At 31.2% G+C, this 27,195-nt stretch overlaps 1 protein-coding gene across 1 annotated transcript in view; it reads right to left on the bottom strand.

The window, feature by feature from the left end:
• LOC146538875 (beta-1,4-N-acetylgalactosaminyltransferase bre-4-like) overlaps positions 1-26,311 on the bottom strand; it is a 142,275-nt gene extending 115,964 nt beyond the window's left edge. Inside the window, exon 1 of the mRNA XM_085185373.1 lies at positions 26,001-26,311. The gene's annotated coding sequence lies outside the window, so the exon portion shown is untranslated. The remainder of the gene's footprint in view (positions 1-26,000) is intronic.
• Positions 26,312-27,195: the final 884 nt, after the last annotated feature.

Genomic DNA, 27,195 nt, shown 5'->3' with positions numbered 1-27,195 from the left:
CACAAACAGTATATTATTCGATTGGAATAATATTCTACGATATTATTAATTTACATGAATGTGTTCATTTATTTGTGCAATAGCTACACGAAGTGTTTGTAAATTGTAAACATTTATTATACAATAGTCGAAGTTTATTCCGGTAATGGAAATTAGTACAAAATATGGCGTTTTGTGATATAATCTCTACATATTATGCAAAATAATTCTTTATTTGATTTGTTATAGCCGGTTGTGACCTATAGTTAGATTTTCAGGAGGAATGGTAATATGTAAAATTGTTAGAGTAACTTCAGATTTGAGAGAAAGTACAGACGGAGACTTTGAAAGACTAAGGTAGGGATCAAAGTAGGTATTATTTACCTACTTTGATCCATCATAAAATATCGTTTAAAATTTGTTTAAAAAAAACAACAGTGAAACAAATACATACATATTGAAATTAATTTAAATAATATTTTAGAACTGCACACTGCAAGTATTTTATATGCTTATATACATCAAATATAACAACATTTCTCCGTAGCAGGAGGATATGTATAGCTTAATTGGTTAGAGCACTTGAGCTTTTAATAGATGCGTCTTTAAATTCTGCTTTGTTCGAATTCTTAAGGGGTTTTTAAATAAATATGCAGAGTATTCTGCTTTGTTTGTACTTCATTATCCTTTCTTTAAAGAAAAATTGATTAGATTGGTAATCTTGAAGAACATAACAGTATAATAATAAAAATTATTGTCGCCGTGACGCAGCGGCACAGCGTGACTGTGGACGTGACGGTTGTGAGTTGGATTCGGGAGGATGAAATAGTTTCGTTTTTTTCGATACTCAACACGCAATATCTCGAATGTTATACGGAAAAAAGCATCAAAAGCTGCTTTACTTTACTTTTTAAATTTTTTTTGTAATGTAAGTTAATTTCGTTTTAGTTCACTTCAATTCAGTTCTTTAGCAATGTTGTATTCTAAATAAAGATATTATTTTCACTAACAATAATATACTTCACTAACTCTTCTTACGAGTTCCTATATGGAAATTACTTAATGGAAAACTTTTATATAAAACTCTTATACTGGCGGCACTGTGAATGGACACGTCAAAGTTTCCTAGTATGCCTCAATAAAATTGATGGTATAGGATAAAATATATCACTGTCCTCTACGTTTCTGTACTGTTAAAAGAGGACAGAAAATCTGCAGAAATGCACCGACCATGTTGGTTTGTGCGTAATTGCGCAACTGACGCCAGGAATTTTTTATAAGCTTTTTATAATCATTCTTTTACGATATTGTATTCATATTTCACACTTCTTTTTAAATATAAAAAATATATTGATCATGTTTTTAAATAAAAAATAAAACATGAACTGCTTCTCTAAAATCAATACAAAGCTACTATTAATTGATAATTCTATTAGTTCATATTAGATAAACACATTTATTTTTGCTTGCGAACAGCTTCCAATTCCTTGAATTATAAATGAAATTGGCCAGAAGGAATATGGCTAGTCAGTAGATAGCGAGGGCAAAGGAATCAATAACTGAATATAAAATATTTATATATTTATAATAGCTGGTATACAATGGCGTAACGATTTGCCTCAGTGTATATTTAAACATGGTACTTTCATTAAAACTTCGAAATATTCCTTAATCCGGCGGTGTAGACTTGCGCTGCTCAACGTCATAATGGGACAAGATTGTCTTAACACTAGGTTCCCAGGTTCCCTATTGCCTACTCTGCTATATGTAGGGGACAAAAGAAAAAAAAAACATTCAACACGACGCGTCGTGGCGCTGCGCGCTGTGGGACGTCTGGCCGATAACGCTATGGTTGCATATTGTGCTTTCTGTCGGAAGAATAACTACATCTAAATCATTTTAATCTGTGCGGAAGAATTGCGAATAGCTTTAAATTTCTTTAGTTGTAAGAAAATGCGATGAAAATGCGTTTCACCCTCATTTCACCCCTTTTCACTGAAAAAAAAGAGATAAAAAGACAATATATCTCATCAACAACGTCACGTACCAGAGAGGCCTATAATAAATATAAATCCAACAAGATAAGGCACAAGTTATTGACGCCGTCAACATATGTATGTGAACTTGTGTTCTGTTCGAAGATATATCGTTCAATTTGTTTATACGCGATACGACTGCGGGATAAATTTTCGGCAATTTATCGACACCCAACGCATCAAAATAGATATATTAGATATCGAAAGAGATATATACTATATCTACTTAGTTATGTCCGATACGGATATATCCGGAACGTTGATTCAATTTATTTATAATATATACTGATATTATTATCAGCGAATTTATGTATGTATTGATGTATCAACCACTTTTAATAATTATTATTATTGATAGATAGTAGAAATTATGTTATAGGTTACAGAATTTTAATGAGAAAAGTGGTGTAAAAAATAATTGAGGCTTCAGTATCACAATGGGATGGCATCTGAATTCTTATAATTACTTTTAGACACGATGAGGGTGAATTTAATTCCTTTATAGTTTACAGGTTCCATCCTATCATTCCATCATTATAGCCTTATTTAAAAACTAGCGGACCCGGACGCGGCTACGCCTGCTTGAAATATAAGAATATAATTTCTATAGAAATATAATTTCAATCTAGATGAAATGCTAAAAGTGACTATTATATTTATTTTCATAAGGATGAATATCAAAATGACGCGGTAACGAACGCGGTCGCGTAGCGACGACGGTTGTTATTAACATGGTAGAATAAATTGCATGACAAATTAGAAAGTATTTTAATTTATTAGTATATATGTGTAATGTAATATTATCTAGCCTATAGCACTTCTGAAGAATGCAGCTTTCATACAAAACAAAAACAAAGTAAATCGATCCAGTAGATCCAGAGATCTTAGCGTTCAAACAAACAAACAAACAAACTCTTCCGCTTTATTATGATATAGTGTAGATAGATGTAATAAAAAATACAATTAAGTAACAGAACAACACTAAACATATATATTCAAATAGTTTACTTAAATCCAGTTATCTATACTAATATAATAAAGCGGAAGAGTTTGTGTCTTTGTTTGTTTGTTTGTTTGAACGCTAAGATCTCTGGATCTACTGGTCCGATTTATTTTGTTTTTGTTTTGTATGAAAGCTGCATTCTTCAGAAGTGCTATAGGCTATATAACATTACATTACATATATATACTAATATATTTTAAAGTACTTTCTAATTTGACATGCAATTTATTCTGCCATTTTAATAACAACCGTCGCGTCGCTACGCGTCCGTTACCGCGACATTTTCATATTCATCCTTATGAAAATAAATATAAGTCACTTTTAGCATTTTATCTAGGTTGAAATTATAGTTTACTGTATAACATTCAAATACATAATTAAGGAGATGTCACTGATTCGAAATGACCTAGCCTTCGGGCGGCATAGTATGAGTATGACCGACGCGAAAATATTCTTATAGTTCAAGCAGGCGTAGCCGCGTCCGGGTCCACTAGTTAAATATAAACTAACAACATTACTTCCCATTTCAAAAACCGTAACATTAGTTTCGTTTCACAAAATTTTACGATCATTTACTCTGATACACATCAACTTTAATACACCAAGTAACTCTACTGTTTTATGACGAGCTTTCAGATTTAAAAGAGCTTTTATACTAGCTTTGTTCGTTTTGGGTTCAGATATAAACTGGGTTGATATGTGTTGTTCGGAGACACGGAATACAATTTTCGTATGCCTAAGCTTTTACACCTCGTTTCATTCGTTGTGGGTAGATGTCAGAAATATCTTGCCTAGTTCACTACTATACATTTTAAGGAATTTACGTTTATCTTTTTTATATAAATGAAATATAGTATATTCATATGTAATTATAATTAAATTAATATTATATCTAGTAATGAGGATATCGTAGCACAGTGGGAAACGCGATGGTTGCATATTCAATCCTCATGAAATTATTTATCGAAAAAAATACTGAGCCTACTATGTGGAAAAAAGTATGGAGATTTAGAAAAATAAAATGTACTAGGTACTTTTGACAATTTAAAAAAAAAAGAATTAGATACTCATAACACTGCAAGAAAAAGCTTCTTTTATATAAACTTCGCTATTATAAATAGTTTTTTATTAAAATAAAATGCTCATGAAGTGTTGTTGCAAGCAAGAAAATATTTTAAACGGATAGAAAGACATTTTAATTTATTTATACGATTGTCGTTTGAATATTAATACTAATGTTGCCACTAATTGACTTTATAAATATATTATTACATGGCAATAATATAATTATATAATAATGCAGTATTATTTACTGTTAGTCCATTTCAACAACATCTGCTATTAATATTACATTACAAAATTTGCTTGTGTAATGGTATGTATGTAGATAAATTAATTTTACTTAGGAACGTTTTATATATAATATTTCTGTATGTGTGTTTGTCACCCTACTCTTACTAAAGGACTGAACTGATTTAGATGGAATTTATTAATGGAATATGTAGTTTATTTGGTTATATTACAATAGCTACCTTGAAAATATGTGAAATTACAGTCGAGGTGTACTGTACTGTATCATTTAAACTAATAGAAATTAGAATATTAATTAAATAATATTTTTTTAAGTATCCCGTATATAGGCAGGTGGAACCTATGGTTAAGACATTGTGTTCCCCACACATAAATTTTTTGAAACAATGCGTGTTGAGTGGCGGAACTCAACCCCGTGCTTAGCCTTGCAATTGCAATGTTTTGGTTGCTATCATTTATTATGTAAATATTTATTCGTAATATCATTATTTATCGTACGATCTAATCATGACAGTTGAGTGTTTTAAGCAATCACAACAGATATCTAACTATAGATAAGCCATCGAACAACTTTACGAAGATAAGTTATCGGAGGATTCAACAATTCAGATTAGAATTTAAATCTACATAGGTATATTTATACAAACAATGATTTAGATTTTTTTTACTTTTATGTTTCGAGGAATGCAGAGAGAAACTAGTGTCAAAATGTTATTTTTTTCGCTTTCCTTTTTCAACATTCAGCTTGTTTTTGAAAAAATAAATTCGAAATAATTTTTATAGATTTCTTATTTTTAGACTCCTATAAATGCTTTCAAATCATTCAAAAACATAAACATATCATTATTCTAGGGTTCTAACCCACAACCCTATCCAACTGTCACAAAAAGAAGAATATCACGTACAATTTATTTATTATTCTAATAGTTTTCCTAACAAGTTAAACTGACAACTCTAAGCGAAGTTTCAAGAATTTTATGCAAATCATGAAACGAAATGCGAAGGAAACGAGAAAGTTTCGCTTGATAGTTTTAACTCATATTACTTCTGAAAGATATTTTAAGAAAAAAGCTTATAAAAATATGCATTTTTGATAGTTATTTAATTATACGAGTGTGAGAGTAAGAACTAGCGACCCAAAGTTAGTAAGGATATCTAAATATCAGTTAATTGTTCAGATGTTGCTAAAACATTTCTATATATATTTACGTATCATATATTTTTGATATTATCAAGAATTACGCCAATTTGATTTAAATTATACTCAAAATTCATTAATTTACGTTATATTTTTTGATATTAGCTAAATATATATCACTATAGAGATAGTTGTACAGCGACTTTCTAATAAACAACTCTTAAAAATTGATCTAAGAAAACGTAAAACAACTTTAAAAAGAAAATACATTTTGCAATACCTTTTAGTCAAGTTAACTAGAATAAATAGTTAAGTGAACTATTTTTAATTCGGTTACTTTGTAAAAGCGAAATAACTTTAGAAAGAACATCAAGAGAGTACCCCACGTTTATAAGCCAGTACGTACCTATATAGCTTGTGAAGTAATAATGGAACGAGAGTGGCCAACTTTGCAAACTCCGAGACAACAGGGATGCCAACATGTTATTGTCAAAAATTCCAATGGTTAATCATCGCATACCGGTCAGCGGTCTGGACTCTGCATAGCCAGCATTCCTGGTTGTGGATATTGATTTCCATAACCGCAAGGTCGGGGTAGAATACGCGGTATCCTATCAGTTAACGCCAATAATCGTTGTTAGAGTAGGCGTCGAAGTCGTTTTGCAACTAAACAATAATAGATTCAGTTATTTATATTTTTAAATTATTAGATTTTTAAATTTTTACTGAATAGAATTAAAATACCTGAATTTCTGACTATTTCTATCTACAAATTAGGTGTAGATAATGTTCCACCTGGATTCTATAAACTATTCATTATAATTATAAACATTGTTAATTTTTCACCTTATTTTAAAGTAATAAAATAAAATGTGAGTATATTTTAATAATTTTCAAACATATTGAACAAAATAGAAAATTAACAAAAAAAAATGTATAATTTTTTGATATTTTTTCTTGTTTGTTAATTGGGAAATTCATTGGAAACAAATAAAAACTTACGCTTGGTCGAGCATAAATTTCACGTACTAATAAAACTGGTAAATTACCTGAAACAGAAAAGTTTACATTTTTATAACGTTTTGTTAAAAAAATACACTAAAAATATATGATAAAAACGAATAGCCTCTATTCGTGGCGCAGAGGTACTAGGATGCGTCTTAATGAGAATGCATAAATTATTAATGACGTTTTAAATCAATTATTAATTAAGCTTTGTTGTTAATATTGTTTATTATATAAAAACGAGAATGAAAATAACCAAATAATTTCTTATATCTATAGAATTTTCTACAAAAAATCTACACATCCTCAGTTTAATCCTTCAGTGCCTACTGTGCCTTGCCTCGGACAAAGACAAATCGCATTAAGAATGGAGCCAGTCAAAGGACCCTCGGCACCAAAACTGGATTTCCTTTTCCGCCTTACGGATTTCGTCTAAAATCCACCGACCGATAACACTCGTTGATATAAAAGACTCATAGACACGCGAAGGTACAAGAATGTATACTAAGTACTTTCCTATAAAATTATGTATTTATATAGATAGATTTATAAAAAATAGTAGTTGCACGCTTTTCCTGCAAGACAGATTTCCGCGCGTTGCCTTGAATTTTTCATAGATGCGTAAAATTTATAAGAAAATATAAATACTCAAATTATTCTTCAATCTATTAAATCCTTCCTCAGTCAGTCCTTGAGTTAGTCCCTATGAACTGACATTATATTATTGTTTTAAGAAGTTCCGTACAAACTCTTAGACTTGCAGTAACGTAGAGTTTAGATTAATTTGCAGTGACAATAAAAGACCAGTAGTGAGAGAAGCACCAGGCTCTAATTTTTATAATTCGTTGTGTTACTTTTAATAAAAAAATAGAAGTTTAAAAGAACCTTCTATAGGATTTCACCTTTTAACGGTAAAGATATGCAAAACAAATCACTCTCTGTCATCAGCGATGAGTTACATTAACGCAATGTTTTAATTTAGTCACACTCTCCTTTTTTGGAAACATTCAGCAAAAAACCCAGTGATAAGTCACTTCCTTTCCTGCCTACAATATAAAATATCGTAGGTTTTCCAAAATCCAATACCGCACTATGATTAGCCATATAGTATTTATAAGAAGAAGCAGCTTCACACCTTCCTCGCCTAACAGGATAGGCAGGAGAACCGACTGTCAACTGTCAGTACGGCCTCCGCTATCATTGCACAATGTCATGAATGTCTTCCACGAGAGGGAATCAAATCCACTACCTCCTCGTCTCGGCCTCCACTACGGCTTCGTCTTCAAACAATGAATCTTTATCTTAACTTCAATTACACTTTTCATAGGATTCGATAGGTTAAATATTAGATACAAAAAAAACTTTATTTTTTGTGTTTTAACTGGAGTAGGTATTACGAGTGCAACAATATTAAAATAATTAAACTATATTATCACAACAACTGATATGACATGTCAGTGTTTATTTTCATACAAATATACGAGTATGTAGGTACATACTGTGCCTGCATAGTGTTCATATTACAAAGTATATTTGGTCCATATACATAATTATTATTTGTAACGGATTGTATAAACATTTATTATTTATCTCAATGAAAGCCATCTGGTTAAAATTTAACTCACGTTTATAATTTTAAAATTAACTATTAATTATTTCACATTTTAAAGATAGATCTTACAATAGACATTTTTAATGATATCTTCCATAAAAATATAACTAATGGACCTAGGCTAGAGTGCATTATAATTTAACTTTAGATTATAAATAAATTTTGTTAAAAGTAAAAAAAAATACGCTAAATTATATAATTATAATTATATATTATATTATAATATATAAGATAGCCCTTAGTAAAACTAAAAATTCCCATCAAAGTTTATAAAGAAGTGAAAATACAAATTCAATTTTCCTATACACGTAAATAACTTTAAGTGATTGCGTTGTAAGAGCCCGCTATAAAGTGAAAAAATGATGAGAGTTCTTTACTCGCATTTCAACCCTTTCCTTTCTTTTCATCCTTAAGCTATAAATATAAGGAAAAGCACCGTTTTTGTCTTGTCAATGACAAAAACTAAAAGCATAACAAAATAAAAAAATAGGTTATAGTATACAGAGGCATATACATACACACATATCATCTTACTGTTATTTTATTAAAATGTATTTCTAATACAATAGTTTTGTACAAGGCAACCATTAATATAAATTTATTCATGCAATGACTGTTATATATGTTTAAAATGAAAAATTCAAGAAAAATATGAAACCTGAACTAAATAAAGACACAATTTTCAATTAATTTTATTTATGTTTAAAAAATAAATATAAAAATAATTGTTTCATTTCTATCAATATCAATATACTACTAATATAATAATACTTAAAATTATTTTTTTAAATAAATAACGTACGAATGTAAAGGCAAAATATTGGTTGTCTGTGGCTGTCAACCGAGTGTAATATTCTGGCGCGAAATGACGGGTGACCTCATCCTACGGAAATGAAGACACTTGATAGACGGTTTATTAGCTTCTCCAACGGAGGCGACGCGACGCTCGAAGCGAGTGAATATACTTGAAGATGTTTGCAAAACATTATTTACATATTTATATAGTATATAAGGATTATTGCTTCTATTTAAATATATGTTTTTATACGATGTGTTTACACAACGAGATGATATGGGCAAAATGTCTATCAAACGCAGTTTTCGCATATAAGATTGATTTCCAAAATGGCTATAATTAGAAACCATAAAAAAAAAATTGCTTTAATTGCCTCATATACGCATTAAAATGTAAACATATTTTCCAACGAAGAAAAGTCAGATTCAAACCTTAGTGCAAATAATTTAGATACTAATACATACGTAAATATGTATAACCAGTATGGAAGCTGAGTGTCTCATTAATATGAATAGAATATTCAGATTTTATTAAAGTCAATGTGAACGTGGAGGTCAGAGCTGTTGATATGAGATAAACGGTAAGTGTTGGAGCAATAATTTAATTTACATGTTTATATATATCAAAGTAAAGGGGGACGATGTGTTAATAAAATTATATTGTACTGTAATGAAATACGGAATTTATGGTTTATATTAGGTACTCTATATGTATATATCCATTTTTTCTTTCAAAATACAATTATTTTCATATAAAAAAAAAATATTGAGGCCAGACCTGGTGCAGAGGCACAAGCGTGTCTTCCTCCTGGCATTAATCCCGGCTATTGCCAGGGTCTGCCCTCCTACTCAACCTACTCCACTTTGCACGGTCTTTTGCGGCACAAGCGTGTGACTATACATATACGCGACAGGTTGTGGATTCGATTCCCACTCGAGGAAATGAAATATTTAATATTCACATTTATTTTCTTTGGTTTCGAGGCAGGACAGATTCCATTCACGCTCTGGTAACGAGGCAAAGCGCGGCGTTAAGTTCCGCCGCTCAACGTAACTCACGCAACGCACCCCAAATGCTCCTCTTCCTACCCTGCTAAATACTGGATACAATGTAAAGCAATAAAAAAATAAAATATGAATTGTAGAAAAACATATTACTTTTCCAACACGTTTATAAATTAAATCTATGTATAACTCGGAAGCAGCTGCCGAAATCATTCCATCCCATAAACCTCATTCTGGTCCATGTGGTGCCAACAACTGCATGCTAAAATGTCAGTTGTCGTTTCAACGGTTACAACCTCCGTTGACGCATATAACGAAAATTGAAAATATTTATTTAACATTCATGTATTCAATTCAAATCTATACTAATATAATAAAGCGGAAGAGTTTGTTTGTTTGTTTGTTTGTTTGTTTGTTTGTTTGTTTGTTTGTTTGTTTGTTTGAACGCTAAGATCTCTGGATCTACTGGATCGATTTACTTTGTTTTTATTTTGTATGAAAACTGCATTCTTCAGAAGTGCTATAGGCTATATAACATTATATTACACATATATACTAATAAATTAAAATACTTTCTAATTTGACATGCAATTTATTCTGCCATGTTAATAACAACCGTCGTCGCTACGCGACCGCGTTCGTTACCGCGTCATTTTGATATTCATCCTTATGAAAATAAACATAATAGTCACTTTTAGCATTTCATCTAGATTGAAATTATATTTCTATAGAAATTATATTCTTATATTTCAAGCAGGCGTAGCCGCGTCCGGGTCCGCTAGTGATTTATAAAGGCAGTCGTGGCGCATGTGCACAAGGGTGTGAATATAAAGTGACGGTTGTGGGTTCAATTCCCACTCGGGAAAGTGAATTATTATTTATTGATATTTTCATTTCTCCGATGTTTTCATTTTCATAATGCAAAGAATACCAAGACAAAAGTTCATACATTTTACTCTTTTCTCTTCTCGCATTTTACTCTGTAAACAGAAAAAAACTTGGCATGTAATCACTGTTTTACACTCTTTTTGCCCAAACACATAAATAAGCCATTAAAAAGAGACAACCAATATCCCGTTAGGTTAGTTAACTAAAACAAGAAACCAAAATATTAAAAAAAAAAAAAAAAATCCACGGATTAGGATTTGATCTATCGTACGAAATCAGGCACGACCCTACTTCGAGACGACTACTTTTAAAATACACCAGGTTTTATATTTTTTACATCCGCATATTGAACTGGAACTCCCATGATACGTCAAATGAAGTGTTATTAACGGTGTCCTTGTACATTTTGGTACCATAAAATAAATCATGGCAGAATAATAAATTATTATTTATGATCTTCTTTCTAATTATTGATAAATTATTTACCTCCTATGTATATACAACTTAAACAAGTTAAGTTATCTGTATGTTAAATTTATTATACTGGTAGGTACCTACATAATTACGTATTCTTTTGGATAATTACGAAGGAAGAGCATTATCAAATCAAAATTAAATTAAATGAAAAGATTAAGAAATAATAATTCATTTGCCACAGTGGGGATCGAATCCACAACTGTAGCGTTACAGTCACACCATCGTTTAAAATCTTACATTATAGGCATTTCTATTACGTAAAAAATGATGAAATGTTTATATAATAAAGTGAAAACAGAGTAAATATTGTTGTACAACGCTATTTGAGCAGAGTCTACGGGCCCACGAAAACATTATTTGCTAAAAGATAAGCAAATAGATAAGCCACTTGTGAAGCACAAAAGATCGAATACGATAAGTTAATATATAAATATTAGTTATCTGGCGGAAGAGTAGCATTAGTTTTAAATAAACTTATCTATACCTATCTATGTATATTTATAATAAAATCGTAGCGGATCGATGTCGGTCTGTTAATTTCATAAGTTGATAAATAAAATGAAAACCTATCTACGTTAATTTAAAGAACTAGATACGAAGAATATTACACACGGCACCTTTAAACCATCTAAAGTCAATATAATGTTGGTCCAAACTGGCGAAGGATTTTTCTATTAAGGAGCCTACATCTTGCCCTGACATATTTGTGGATTGACGGAAATTACATGTCCACGCAATTGGTAATACCAACTGTACGAAATCATACGGGACGATGGATACTCATCACGTGTTAGGTTTATTGTTTGATCAGTAATAGAATGTACGTTTAGAGATTTCTTCACGTCTTTTGGGTGTGTTCTTAGCATTCCATGGATTCTCGATAGGAGCTTCTCTGTGCCTGGAATTGCATCCCAAACATGGGCTTTAAGAACCCCTATAAAATATGTCTACTTTATCTAACCGAATCCAAATGATTTCACTTTCTACAGTTGACAGTTCTAGAAAAGTCACTACGTTTTCAATATTTCTCACATTCATACTCGGTAGCGTGACCCAACGCCACAGTTTATTTAATCACGTCAGTCTATATTTTGGAGTTTTTTTTATTATCATTATCAGCTTATCTCCATCTATATTATAGGCCTCCAATGGCATAACTTCCAATTAGGATGAACACCGATACTGCCAAGTACATAATATATCGCCATTCCACCAATCTGGACGTTCCACATTGATTATAACATACGGACCAAAAAAGTATGATTTTATCTTTAGCTTTTATAGCATCTAGCAGCATTATTTATTTCATCTTTTCAAGCCCATCATCAGAACTGTGGACATATTTGATGTGTCCCTTGATAATGTCCACGCTACGAGACATTTTATAGCTAAAATGGGCCTACAGACCTCGTTGTTGTAATTTAATGACTCCATTTATGAACTGCACACCAATTTAGTTCGAAATCAAGGCTAGTACATTATGAGGACATTAATTCGTACTAAAATGATTTAACCTTGCGAACTGTAACAAAGCTATTACGAAATGTCTTTATATTTAATTAAATGAACGGCCTGTTTGCAATCATTAGCAATCGACAAATTATATGATTAAGTTTTTTCTTATTTTCAAATGAAAAATATATGTATCTAGTACTTAATTAAAGTAAGTAATTCAAAAGTTTTTTTTAAATATAAATTCATACTGTTTACACGAATTAAAAATACCACGTATTGATAAGGTCTACTTCGTAACTTATTTTTAAGAGAAAGCGAATTTGATGTGGAAACTCTACGCAATCTTACTCTCTGCCTAATGAGGCACACGGACACAAAACTATTTCAATGTGGAATTGGATACAATAGACAAAATCTACATGTATATAGGCAATTGTATTTAGGAAAGACTAATCCCAATTGCTTAATTACGATATATATTTTCATTTTATAAAATTTTAATATTTATTTAAAGTAATAAATACTAAAACAGATATTTTCCATAGTTCAAAACATATATCATATTCATTCACTATGGAAAAACAAACGAAATCGAACTCAATTAGCTTGACTGAACGTGTTTAGGCACTAATAAATTGGGGCGTGGACGGTGCGGCGGCAGTCGGCTTGTGAAGTATGGCACCTGCCAATGTCGCTTGTTGCTTGCCAATTAAGCTGATGGGTATCAGGAAATGGAGATTTCAATTAATTTCATTAATTAGTACGAAAGGTTTTGTTTATATTACGAAGCCTTTGTGCATTAGGCTGGTAATTTTGGTGAAATAATTATAAGATTTAAGTAGGTATTAAAAATTCTAATTAATAATCTAAGTTAAATAAATATTTTTCCCTCGTTTAATAAAACAAGCAAGGTCCAGCACTTAACACGCAATTACTGAATCTCAGTCGGGCCGAAGGTGGAGAACAGAGTATCTTGGTGGTAGGTTCTCCCGCCTACTCTGCTGCTCGAGATAAAGCGTAAAGCTAAATAAACTATAGGTAATTATAAACGGTACTGCACTATATTAGTTTTACTAATACGCTGTGATCTCTGCGCAATGGGAGAAACGTTCATTTTTTCTACTAAATCTTCATTTTTAACCGACTTCTGTAAGAAAAGGAGGTTATCAATTCGACTGTATTTTTTTATTTTTTTTTAATTTTTTTTTTATGTTTGTTACCTCATAACTTTTGACTGTGTGAACTGATTTTGAAAATTTTTTTTTTGTTTGAAAGGTGAAGCTTCCCGAATGGTCCCATTTTTTTTGGTCCATGTTTGACAATGATATCTATGAGAAAATCACATAAGTCTTAAATTTGCATTAGGTATGTGCGCGACAAATAGACGTATAACTCAATGTCGCGCCAACCGATTTTGATGATTCTTTTTTTATTTGAAAGGATACACTTCAAGGATAATTTGGTGAAAGTTTGGTTAGGTTCCGATTATGGGATCCGGTGAAAATTGAGAAAGTTTGTTTTTTTTTTGGTAAAAAATTGATTATACTATAATAGTTACAAAAACTTTTAAAATTGATGTCAGAAGTGAGATTCCTGATCGTTGCATTTCTTTTCAACCAACCTCAAAAAAGGGGATGTTCTCATTTTCAAGCAACTTCAAAAAAGGGAGATTCTCAATTCGCCCGAATACTCTTTATGTATGTTCTTGTCAATATACCAAAGTGTAACTTTGCACAAAAATAATACCTAATTAGATAAAGTTTTACATAGGACAACCACAACCACTCGTTGACAACCACTACCACCACCATCACCACTCATTTTAAGATCTACCCATCACTTAAAATCGTAAAATAAATTATTTTTTAACAAAAAGAAAACCGACTTCTAACAACGAACTAAAAAGTGAAAAATAATGATACAAAGATTTTATAATTTTGAAGTCGGTGTCGAGCTAATGCTACAACACCTATACTACAATATCTAATTACTAAGCCTGTTTGTTTTACTTGACACCGACTTCACAATTATAAAATCTTTGTATCATTATTTTTCACTTTTTAGTTCGTTGTTAGAAGTCGGTTTTCTTTTTGTTAAAAATTAATTTATACTTCTACTACAATTTAGTACAAGCAAAAAAAGAGTGATATAAAAATTGGCTAAATTTAAAATGATACGAGTTTAGTTGTTCAAATTTTTCCAATTTTCCGTGTCTCATTTGTCTTGAATAAACTATTCTTTAACTTAAAAGTTAGAACCGACAAAGGTTTGTTCTATACTCTATCTTCCCATTGAGTTCGTTCGACCGTACTCTAATCATTAGTTACCGTAAAACGGAACGCCTCGAAGGCACAGTAGGTGTGATAAGCAAAGTTAGACACGCCACAACAACTAACTTGTGCGGTTTAAAAAGCAAAGTTTAAAAGCTAAGTTGATATTTTCCTTTGTACGTTGTTACTTAAGATTATATTATTACTAGCGGACGCGCGCAGCTTCGCTTGCGTATTTTGGGGGTGAATTCTACAAAACCTTTTAAGAGTCTGAATTTCAAATTTTATAAAGATTGGTGCCGATTTAAAAAAAAAACTATACAAATTTTCAACCCAAATTCAAATTTTCATATGCACCCTTAGGAGGAGAATTCTAGAAAATGATGAAACTCGTGTTCAATTAAATACTTTTAAAAATCTATATTTAAAATTTTATGAAAATTGATGCCGATTTAAATTTTTTTCCAAACAAACTTTCAACCCCTATTTCACCACTTTGGGATTAAAATTTTTCAAAATCCTTTCTTAGTGGATGTCCAGATTACGAAAGTAAACATCTGTCCAAATTCCACGTTTCTACGCACAGCGGTTACGGCTGTGCGTGCGTCTTACCTCAGTCGGTGAGGACAAGTCCTTTTATATAATATAGATTAGCTTAAAGCTTTCACTATAATAATTATGTCGTTTCAATATTATAACAAATATTTAAACAACAGAAAATTTATTAAATATATTTTTAAGAAAATTTTCTCTAGAATTGGCAATTAGCAATTGGCGGCAAGTGGGGAACAGAAGTGTCTTATTAGGAACGCAGCGTCTTAACACTAGATTCCCAGGGGCTCTCAACATACTCTGCCATGTGCGGGATACTGCGTGAAGCAAAAAAAATGCTTTTGTTTAGACATTATTTTTCACACAAGTCTGAATGTGTTCGAATGTTGCGATGTGTTTCTTGTCTGATACGTCTATTAAGACATCCCAAAAAGGCTTTAAGCAGACGGGAAAAGAGAGTAACTACATTAGATGGAGTGATGGTGAATCAACTCTATCGTTGAATTACCGTTTTTGCTTACAAAATAGAACACATTTTTTACAAATAATGATTCCGGACGTTATTTTAAAAGAAAAGTAAGATCAAAATAATATACGAAAGCGATTTAAAGTAACTCCCAGACGAGGGTAAAGCCTCTTTTCAATACCTGTCTACATAATTTGTAGAAGCCGCTTACTTCCGCATATCTGTCTGTTCTCATTTCATAAAGACATTTTTAGACAAATATTAGATGGACATTATTATATTAAAATAGTTTTCATATAATTATTATATAAGTATGCAGTAAGCACTATCTTTTATTCTAATGTTGTGAGAGTTGTTATTATCTAAATAAATTTTACACAGATCTAGGTTTCTTCTATAAAATAGGTATTTAAATAGTAGAGGTAACGTGACAAAGATATTTGAGGCTGTCATGGTACAGAGGCACAAGCGCGTGACTATAAACGCGACGGCTGTGGTTCGATTCCCACTCATTTTTGAAACACGTTTTTTTGAAAATGTTTAATGAGGTACTTCATATTCGCTTTTAATTCAACCATAAAAAGAAAACAAAATATTTCCATATGTAATAAGAATCTACAAATGTATGTATTTTTAACACATTAACAATTAATATATAGCAACTAGCAATAAAAAATAAATAATTCACAAAAACAAGTTTGTTAGCAGATAGCATTTTATGTCGATTTAAATAATTATCACACAGTCATGTATAAATTCAATTCTGTAACAATGTTTCTCTTTAATCGTTAACCGCAATTCAAATGCCATAACAATATTTTATGGGTATTTTTTATTATTTAATAATAAATAAATTAACTTAAATAAATTAACTAATTTTTAGTTCGACATACTTGAAATAACATCTCAAGCATATATCATAAAGAAAATATATATGAAATATTTAATTTCCTCAACTTAGAATCAAACCTACAACCCTTCGCGTTTACAGCCAAAATTTTATGTTATTGCGCCACGCCTGGCCTCTATAATAATAGATTGTAGAAAACTTAAATTTGGTTCGTTACCTTGGGGGAGTCCAGGGGAGTTCTCGAAATTTCTACAGGAACGAAAAAAAATGGGTTTTTACATTCTTTGCAAACGACGCTGCGGGCTGCAGCCAGTATGTTAATATAACTATAATATAATGTGCTATATATATAACTATAATATACTTTAAAAATATTGAATGTTTTCTTATAAATTTACATTTTAATCATATTTAATTTGTGTTGTAAAACGACTATTGTCACATGATAAATATGCATTAAAATTGATACATTTACATTAAATTAAATTAAATGTATCTATGTATATTAGCATTTATTTACAATAAATTCTTTATCATGTATTTGTGCTATATAAATTATTAAGATACCAAAATAATCATATTTTTCCTCTATAAACATTAACCTAAGTCCTCTAATACGATTAAAAAGAATAGGTATGTAGTATTTATACAGATAATAAAAAAAATAAAAGAACACATAACTGAATACAATGGATATTATAAAAAAAATATATATAAACACTAATAACACATTGATTACTTGTCGACTCATTACAATAGCCAAGTTGTTTGTTTGTCGTCAATAAATCTATTGTATTTATCATTTGACATGTAATAACGTACCGGTATTTAATCGGTCAATGTTGTTACGGTATATAACATTTTTATGGGAGAAGTACAAATTAAGTATGTAATTAAAAATTAATTAGAGAAGAAGTTACTAAATCTTCTTCTATTTCTTCTTCAACGTGCACAAGCTGTATCCCGCACATAGCAGGGTGGGCAGAAGGAACGTGCGAACCTAGTGTTAAAACACTTCCGTTACCCCCATTCCCCTGAATTCTAAAGGTACTTATTGCGTGTTAAGTGCGCGGAAAACAAAAATATGAAATATATCATTTCCTCGAGTGGGAATCGAACTCACAACCTGTCCCGTACGGTTGTGCCCCTGCGCCACGACTGGCCTCAAATTACTGAATATTCTATTATTTTACCATGCGGGTGTCGGTTGAGCAAATCATAGCAGTGCCTGGGAACTGTGGCCTAAAACATTTAGGCTCCTTCGAAAAGTCATTAACGGTTGCCTCTACAATTTTAAATGAACCTACTAACGCCGTCTTGGAAATACGTTCTAGATATGAACTAATGATAGTTTCAGACAGTTGTTTTCCTTATTTACATAAATATAATATTATATACAAACGAGAAAAACAAATCGTGCTACGGCCCACGGCCAAATTAGTACATTTTGAAGGCAATCACTTTAACTCATAATATGAATGTACCTATACGGCGAAATTTCCTTCAATTTGCACATATTTTTTTTTGTTTCGGGAACCTGGGAACCTAGTGTTAAAACACTCCAGTCCCATTGAGACACTTTCCGGCGAATTCGAAGGCTGAATTGTTTAACCTCCAGAATTCGGCGGTAAGATTCGACGATGCATGCGTTTACGCGCTTTTGCCTCGTCACCTCGAGAATCTGGGAATCAAACCCACAACTTATTGCATTTACAGTCACACACTCGTGCGTAAAATATTAACAATATAAACACATACATATAGAAATATATATAACCTAGAAAGCAATACGTCTTACACTATTATCTCCAGTAGATAATACCGTAAACACGTTCAAGGCTCCTACTGCATTAATAACTCATACGTTTCTATGTAACCCGTAGCCGATGTAATTAGCGTTGTTACTAAAACTAATTTATGCTATTCAAACCATTATAAACATTGACATTCGTTTTTACACAGATTACTGTTACTATATTACATATTTCTAGATATTAGTTGAGAGACTCGAACACGAACGAACGTACTGGAGATGGTCTTTGTGTTGTTATTTCAATGCAAGATATTTGCATGTGTGTATTAATATATACATATTACTAATAGATCTTGCATAAGTTGAATATAATACTTATATTATATTCAAGTTATACAAGATATTAACATAAGCTATAATGGTACAGCAAGGTAGGCAGAGGGAACCCAATGTTAACACTCCCTTCCACACTTTCCGCCTAATTATGGAGGCTTGCGTGCTGAGTGGCGGAGCTCAGCGCTGTACTTTTGCTTGTTATAAAATTAGACGGAACGTGGGGAACGGAAGTATCTCAATGAGGACGGAGTGTCCTAACACTAGGTTTTCAGGTTCCCTTTGCTTACAATACCATGTAAAAGTTGAAAAACGTTTAGTATTACGTGCAGCAAACTTTAGGGGAAAAATTAAACATTCCATTGACATTTTCTATTTAACATACATACCTAATATGTTCTGTTTAACATAACAGTCCTTCCAGCCGGTTTGAAGCCTGTATAATTCTGAGACTATTCTAACCACAAGATTACAAGTAATCCTATTATAAGTCAAAAGTCAAGGCAGACGTTTCTTGTGACGTTGGCAACGAGCAAAAAATAAACTAACGTCTCTTTCATAAAGCATTATAAACTTAAACTACTAATAGGCCAGTGGAGAGGCCACTAGTGGCTCAGAGGCACGAGTGTGTGACTGTTAACGTGACTAATTGTGGGTTCAATCCCCAATCGGGGAAATGACATATTTAATATGTTCCTTCATTCGCTACTCGCTTTAATACCTCCAAACTTCGGCGGAAAATGGCAAACGGAGTGTCTCAACACTGTTTTCTCTGTGCCAACACTGCTACGAGATACAGCGTGAAGCAAAGAAAACAACTAACTGATAACATTAAGGAGTTTTCCATTCATTTCAGCCAATACTCTCAATTTTTACTTCAGAATTCCAGCAGCGGCGCCAACGTCCGAGTCACGCAGTGCAAATAAATCTTACGTATTGAATAATAAACTGGCTCGGAAATAGAACTTAACTAATTGATTCGTGCTGTATTCGAAAGGAAATTGGTAATACTGTAGTCTGGTATACGAGTATATCTATGCTAATGGAATGGTTTCTTTCATTATTTAACCAACTTTAAAGAAAGTTATCAGTTTAACATGTATGTTTGTATGTGGTGTTGTTGAAATCGGATAATATTTACATATTTACTTATCATTATTTAATTTCTATGATGTTAAGCTCTTTTTTACAGTTTATTGCAATGCAAACCTCGGCTATGGCCTCCATGATTCGGCAGAAAGTGGAAAATAGAAGAGTCTTAATGGGATCGGAGTGTCTTAACACTAGGTTCCCAGGTTCCCTGTGCCTAGAGAAAAGAGTGCGTATAATTTATATAAATATTATTTCACAGATAAGATATTTGAAAACTATTTGCATACAAATTGTCCAAACGATTTAACAATTTTGTGGAGGACCATTGAGGGATTGGATCACACAGCACGACCGTTAATTGTGTTGTCGGTGTCAAGTTCAACTCGGTAATAAAACCGCGGACTAACATAATGGTTGAGTAAAGAGCTTGGACCTATTCAGATTATAACTAGTTAATTAAGTTCCAGCTTCCCGCTGTATCCCGCTGTATTTTGTTATATAACAGGATAGGCAGAGGGAACCCCGTGTTAAAACACTCCGTCCTCTACTTTCCGCTGAATTTTCGGGGCGATGCGTTGAGTGGCGAAACTTAACTCTATGCTTTTCCTTGTTATCACAGAGCGAAGAAATAAACATACTAATCGATAATAGTTCATTTCCCCGAGTAGGAATCGAACCTAGAACTGTCACGTTTACATTAACACGAGTAACTCGAGGTAATTAATTAGAATGATAGATTTGTATGTTTACAATAGAATTACTATATACTAACATATGTATTTATATGCTTATAGTCGTATGATAGTGCATATTAATTAGTCACTATATTTTCAAGCTAAATATGGCGCATGTCGTAAGACTTCTTGATTCTTCCATAATATTTATTGACGGCTATATTTATAAATATAAAATATCAGGTATTCGGATTTATCTATATTTTTTATAATTATATCTTTAATTATACTATTTAACGGACATTGTATAATCTTCAAAATCTACATATCTACTAACATCAAATTGTTTATCCGTGCGTTTGTGCAAGCTTATCTCAAAAATGGCTTAACCAATTTAAATGGTATTTTGGCTAGCTTCCTTTAAAATTCAATAGTATTTGTTTTATTTCATATGTATCAACTTAAAGTAATCAATTCGGCAAAATGGCTACAATTTTTTTATTAAATTGGCTGAAACTTTAGTTTTCAATATATCTATAAATATTATTTTATAAGTTATGATGTTATTAGAACGCGAAAGATTAATTCAGATTAGTAAATTAGTACAGTATAGTTAAAGCGGGCGAAGCCGCGAGCGGGTCTCTAGTATAATACAAAATTACCAAACCAAGCGCATCTAGTGATGCGAAACTCCAAATCGTTTAGATTTGTTAATTTTCCACTTGACTGACGCCACCCGGTCCCTAGTTAGAAACAAACACAGAAAGCGCTAGAAGCGTCTGGTTTTCATTCGAGCAACTCACTTTTTAATATCTTGTCTGAATGAAAACTAAAAATAAAAGCAGTCTGGCTTTATCGTCATTTAAACTTATCACTACCGTTGCCTTTGCCAGTGGAATGAGTAAATTTATCAAAATGCTAATAAAAATTCTATTTATACAAATATAAACTACAATTTCTCGTAATTTACATACATAGATAAGAAAATTGTGTGTAACGATAATAATGAAATTTAATTTAATAAAAAAAATTAACAAGGAATTTCATTCTCCTGGAAAAAAGGAGGTCCTCCTCCTTTTTAACACAAAAAGTAAAGTTAGTTTGCTATTATGGTTTTGTAAAAATTTCGTCGTATGTCGTACGTTCGGTTAAATATATTGAATTACAAGAATTTTCATATTTGAATTTTCTAAGTTTTCGAACTCACAAAATGGCACAGTCTCACGCTTGTGCCCCTATGCCACAACTGGCCTCAAATAAAAATAAAATATAACATATATCAAATAATATGAACACTGTATGCCTACTGATAAAAATGAAGTGGTTAAGCATATAAGCATCAAACTTATAAAACACTTTTAACAATAGCGATAAGATAAACTACTAACTGTACAAATTTGACTGGCAACTTTTTTGTGAGGAGTGTGATTTACATGTTTAATAAATGGATTATGCGGTACATTACGTCATCAAACAACTATTTAAGTGGGGAGCAGAAGTATCTTGAAGGAGAACGTAATGTCTTAACATGGGGTTCCCAGGTTCCTTCGCTATGTGCAAGATACAGATGTTTAAAAATAATACATATATGTATAGTTAATATTATAATGATGAAGAGTTTATTTTATTGAACACGCTAACCTAAGGTAGGTGCTAGTCCAAATTAAAAAAAAATTGTGTCCATTTATCGAGATATATTTACAGGTCAAGTTACCTCGGATATCTAGTGTGTCAAATTCCATTCACAACTCGGCTATTTACATTTGATAACTATAAGTCAATGTTAGTTATACTAAACATTTATTGTGAGAAGCCACAAGCATTTACCAGAGGCAGCGAGAACCTGAGAACCTAGTATTAAGGCACTCCGTTCCTGTTAAGACACTTCCGTTCTCCACTTTTCGACGAACTTTAGAGTTGCGTCATTTTGCTTTGATACCAGAGTGAGGAAATGAAAATATTAAATATTTAATTTCCATTTATTTAATACACAAATTAAATAGTTGAGCACATGCTTACTAGACACAGAAGCTGTAAGACCATGTGCTATGTTCACCTAATTCGAAGAAACTATATGCTATATCCGGATGTATTATTCATATAAATAATAATAGCGTGGCGGATACAGACCGACAAGCTAACAAGCTAAATACTAATACCCTAATTGTATACAGGAAAGATTGGAAAATTAATTACTTTTTCAACTTTTATTGATTACTAGCGAGACACACGCGGCCTCGCCCGCTTAAATTTATTGTTGTATTATAGACAAATTATAGAATATAAGTCTTTACATGAATTTTAGCCTAAGTTATTCTGATGTACATAATAATAATTTATATTACTCTAAAGTTTCATCTAAATCCGTTCAGTAGTTTTTACGTAAAAGTGGAAAAAGCATCGATCCTTACAAACTTTTATTAGTAGGATAGTTGTCTAGTTAAAAACCGAGGTAAAAAAAATAATTATGGTATTTTTATTTATTCTCAATTTAAAAATTATTAACTGAGTAACGGTCAAAGCTTGATCTTGTCAAATAATTTTTATGCGTGTTTGACTGAATTCTTATATTTATTATTTAAAAGTAAAATTTTAGAAATATAGTAACTTATTCAACTTTACAAGGACATAGCCGGCAAGGCAAGTACACCCGACAGTTATACGCAGCACTTCCATCCAAGGGGAAATCCCTTAAAGTATGTGAATGATATAAAATCATGTAGGTACGCTTCACAATCTCAACTTCATGTTAACGCGGGGCAGCATCAACAAATAAAGTTACAACTCGGAGTTCTTCTAATTTAACTAATTTAATTACGAGTTTATCAAAAAATATTAATAAAAATATTTATTTGTTTCTCATTTTATCGAATGAAACGAATCGAAAACATGTTCAGTTTAGGGATGTTTTCGATAAAACTCAATTAAACTCCGCAAAAGCAAAAATTGGCATTGGAACCACCAGCCGCCACGTACTTATCTTTTAATTTGCAATAGTGTCTCTTTACAATATTTTAAAATATTAAAAGTAAAAATAAAGCTACGAAAATGGCAAGTTAAATGAATTAGAACGTATAGAGATAATAGACCGCATCCTTGCAACGTCCACCGAGCGGTCAGCTCCACCTGTCATGTACGCAACAACCGTGCGGCCACTTGCGCAAAACGAAATTGAAGCATGCTTCAAAATATTTTAGCATAATATTAACGAAATTAGGCTATTATGAAACAGCGTGTGATTATAAATACGATCATTGTGGGTTCGATTTCCACTCGGAATAATGCATTATTTATGTTTTCTTACTCTGTGTTCTCTCTAAGCGCTGCGTTGTGTTCCGCTACTTACAATGTCTCGTATTCGAGTGAAAACTGATTAACGGAGAGTCTCAGATTATTTATACCTACCCTACAAATGCGTTAAATATTATACGTGTTTTAACTCACTTACCTAGTGAAAGTAAAGTAAAAAAGAAATGTTTCCATATGTCATGTTAGTCTTCAAAGAAAATGATGACAAATTATAACTAACAGTACATATTTCTTTTTTAAAATTAAAACTTGGATACTTTTTTTGAGAATGCTGCAATTATGTTATATATAGTAATAATTGTAATATATGAAATTAATAACTTTAACATATTGCATTTGAAATCATGTATTTTTATATATTTTCAAATTTACTGTCCTTTACATTGAGAAGCACATAATGGCCACTTAAAAACCAATTTTGTCTGTCAGTCAGTTATACCATTAACACCAATCTACATGTGATAAGGTGTTGACAGTATAATAAGCTTTTGAACTAGCTTTTACACTTATTATGGTTTAAAAATTGAAAAAAGAATTGTACAAATTAAATTATAATCTATTTACTGTTATTATTTATCACTTAATTTATAGAAACATAGTTCTATGCAAAATATATAATATATTATTCTGTCTTTCAATCATTAACTCTAATATCTTTTTTACTTTATACTGTATCCAACAAATAAGTAGGGACGCAAGACGAGAATGTAAAGAATTAATTCCTCTATGTGGAAATAATCTCACAACTGTTGCATTATCATCAGATGCATTGTTACTCCACAGTGCAATGCTTTAATCGCACATTTATTTTGTTTAATTAACTTTTATAATTTTTTTATAAGTTCTATTGATTGTCAATATAACTAATGAAAAATTCAGGCACTCATTCAAATATTTCATGTATAGCATAATATTAAATTTGATTGAAAAGTATGCTTTTTAGAAATTATGTCAAAATGTCAAGATGTGCGAGATAAAGTTATTTAAAAATGTTTTCTTGCCACAAATAATCGCAGTATATAACAATGTTATTTATTACTAAAATAACTAAAACTAAAGTGTGCAACTGTAAATTGAACTTGGTTGTGGGTTTGAGAAAATGAGATATGTAATATTTTCATTTACTCTGGTAACATGGCAAAGTGTGGGATTGAGTTATGCCATTCCAGAATGGTCAGAATATGAAAAATAGAAGTGCCTAAATGGGAATGGAGTGTCAGGAGTGATAATTTTAATAAACTAAAATAGAACTGTAATGAATATAATAATGTTATTTACAATTTAAATTTCTTATCATTATTTGCTAATCTATCATAAATACTTGATTTTAGAGAGGCAGAGACAAATTATATAGACACAGTTTTTTCAAAAACAGTACTTTAAAGACACACCGTTTCCTTTACTTTCTACCCAAGTTTAAGACATTGAACATTGATTAGTGGAACTCAATGCTGCACTTTCTTACCATTGCAGGGAAATGAAAATTAATATATTGTGTGAGTAGCAATTTCAAAATTATTTATATTCATTTATTTATCAGCTTCTTAGCAATGAAGAAGAAAAGCTTATATTGAGCTTTTAAAATAATAAAAGAATATTTTTATTCCTAATAAAGTAAAATAAAAAACTATTCACACATATATACCATTCTAGTTATATTAGAATTAAATATTATGTTTTATTAATTAGCAATTTAATTTATCCCTTAGGTAATAATAATAATGAATAAACTGACATATGATATTTTAAATATTTTTAATGTAAAATATTTTTAAATATTTTTAAAAAACAATAAGCTTTGACAAAAATTGATAAAAAAATGTGTAAATTATTATCTATATTTTTCGTATTTTTTTGAATAAAATAATATAAGTTGTGTTAAATCATTATTCCCAGTGGAGGACAACATGCTAAATATAGAACGACGCACACTAACAACTATCAATGTTTATTTTAGTGCATATGTAAATAAACATTAATTGACATTGAATTCTAACCTTATTAATATTCCTTTATGTATTCCGAAGAACTTGCGCCAGAACGGTTACAGATTTCCCCACAAAAAATCTGTCAGTCCAAAAAACACACTGCTGTCTTCTGCTAAACACAACTTAGAATTACAAAGCACTCAATTATAACAAAGTTCGTCGATTTTATAATATGTTCAACACAAATAAAAATATTTATAATGTCATAAACATGAGAAAAAAACGGTGAAAGTGCGAAATATAATAATAGAAAATACGAAATATCCCCCAAGAGGTCACCAACTACCGCAAGCCGCAATATTCAACTGACGTTTGCTAAAGACTTGGGCTACGAGTTACCATATTCTATACCAAAAGCTGCCTGATTCTGTGTAAAAATATCGCCATATTTTTGTGAAAAACTATCATTCTTTTGCTTCTTAAGGAACTAGAACTAAAAGAATATTATAAGTTACAACGAACCCTAAATATTTTGAAGATAAAATTATTTAAGTAAAAACGTCCTTGGCAGCGCCTGATGTTGTTCGGACAAATGAGGGAATTTTAATGAATAGGGTAACACTTCGATACTACGTTTACGTTCCGTTAAAAGCAGAATACATTTGACAATAACTTGAAATAGTAAGAACTTAAACGATAGGCAGTGATATAATAAAAAAATGGTTCTTATATACATACTTATATAGCTTCTCGCTTTATTTCTGGCTGGGTAGCGGGGTAGAACGGAGCGCCAAACTAGGGTTTCTACATACCTCTTTCGCCTCTTGAAAATATTTAATATATTTAGTAAGTATAAATAGCAGAACAAAAACCGGCCAACTAAAAAATAAGATGCCTGTTCTCTTTTAGAATACCCTAAAATAATAAAATATCTTTTTTTATCTTTGCTATAATTTTTGCATATTATCGGATTTTGTGGGGTTCGCAGAGAAAGATGTAAACAAAGAAATGTTTAATTATTATAAGTAAACTAACGGTCCAAAAAACTGTTCAAAACTAAATCGTGTTTCATCAATGGCGTGTGTTATTTTCTCATTTGTTTTGAAAATATTATTTTAAGTTAGCTTATATTATTTGCTATTGTTTTCGATGGTAACTTTAAATTACAATTAGCTTATTTACGCAGTTTTGTAAGCATAGTATTTTCATGACTGAGAATCTGACTACCGATTGTTCTATGGCATCACATATACCTAAATAGAAA

This window comes from Heliconius melpomene, chromosome 5 (genome assembly GCF_056956725.1).
Source record: "Heliconius melpomene rosina isolate 202511_hmr_F chromosome 5, ASM5695672v1, whole genome shotgun sequence".
Classification (NCBI taxonomy): domain Eukaryota; kingdom Metazoa; phylum Arthropoda; class Insecta; order Lepidoptera; family Nymphalidae; genus Heliconius; species Heliconius melpomene.
Note: the sequence above shows the minus strand (reverse complement) of the source record. Positions and strands in the feature narration are given on the sequence as shown.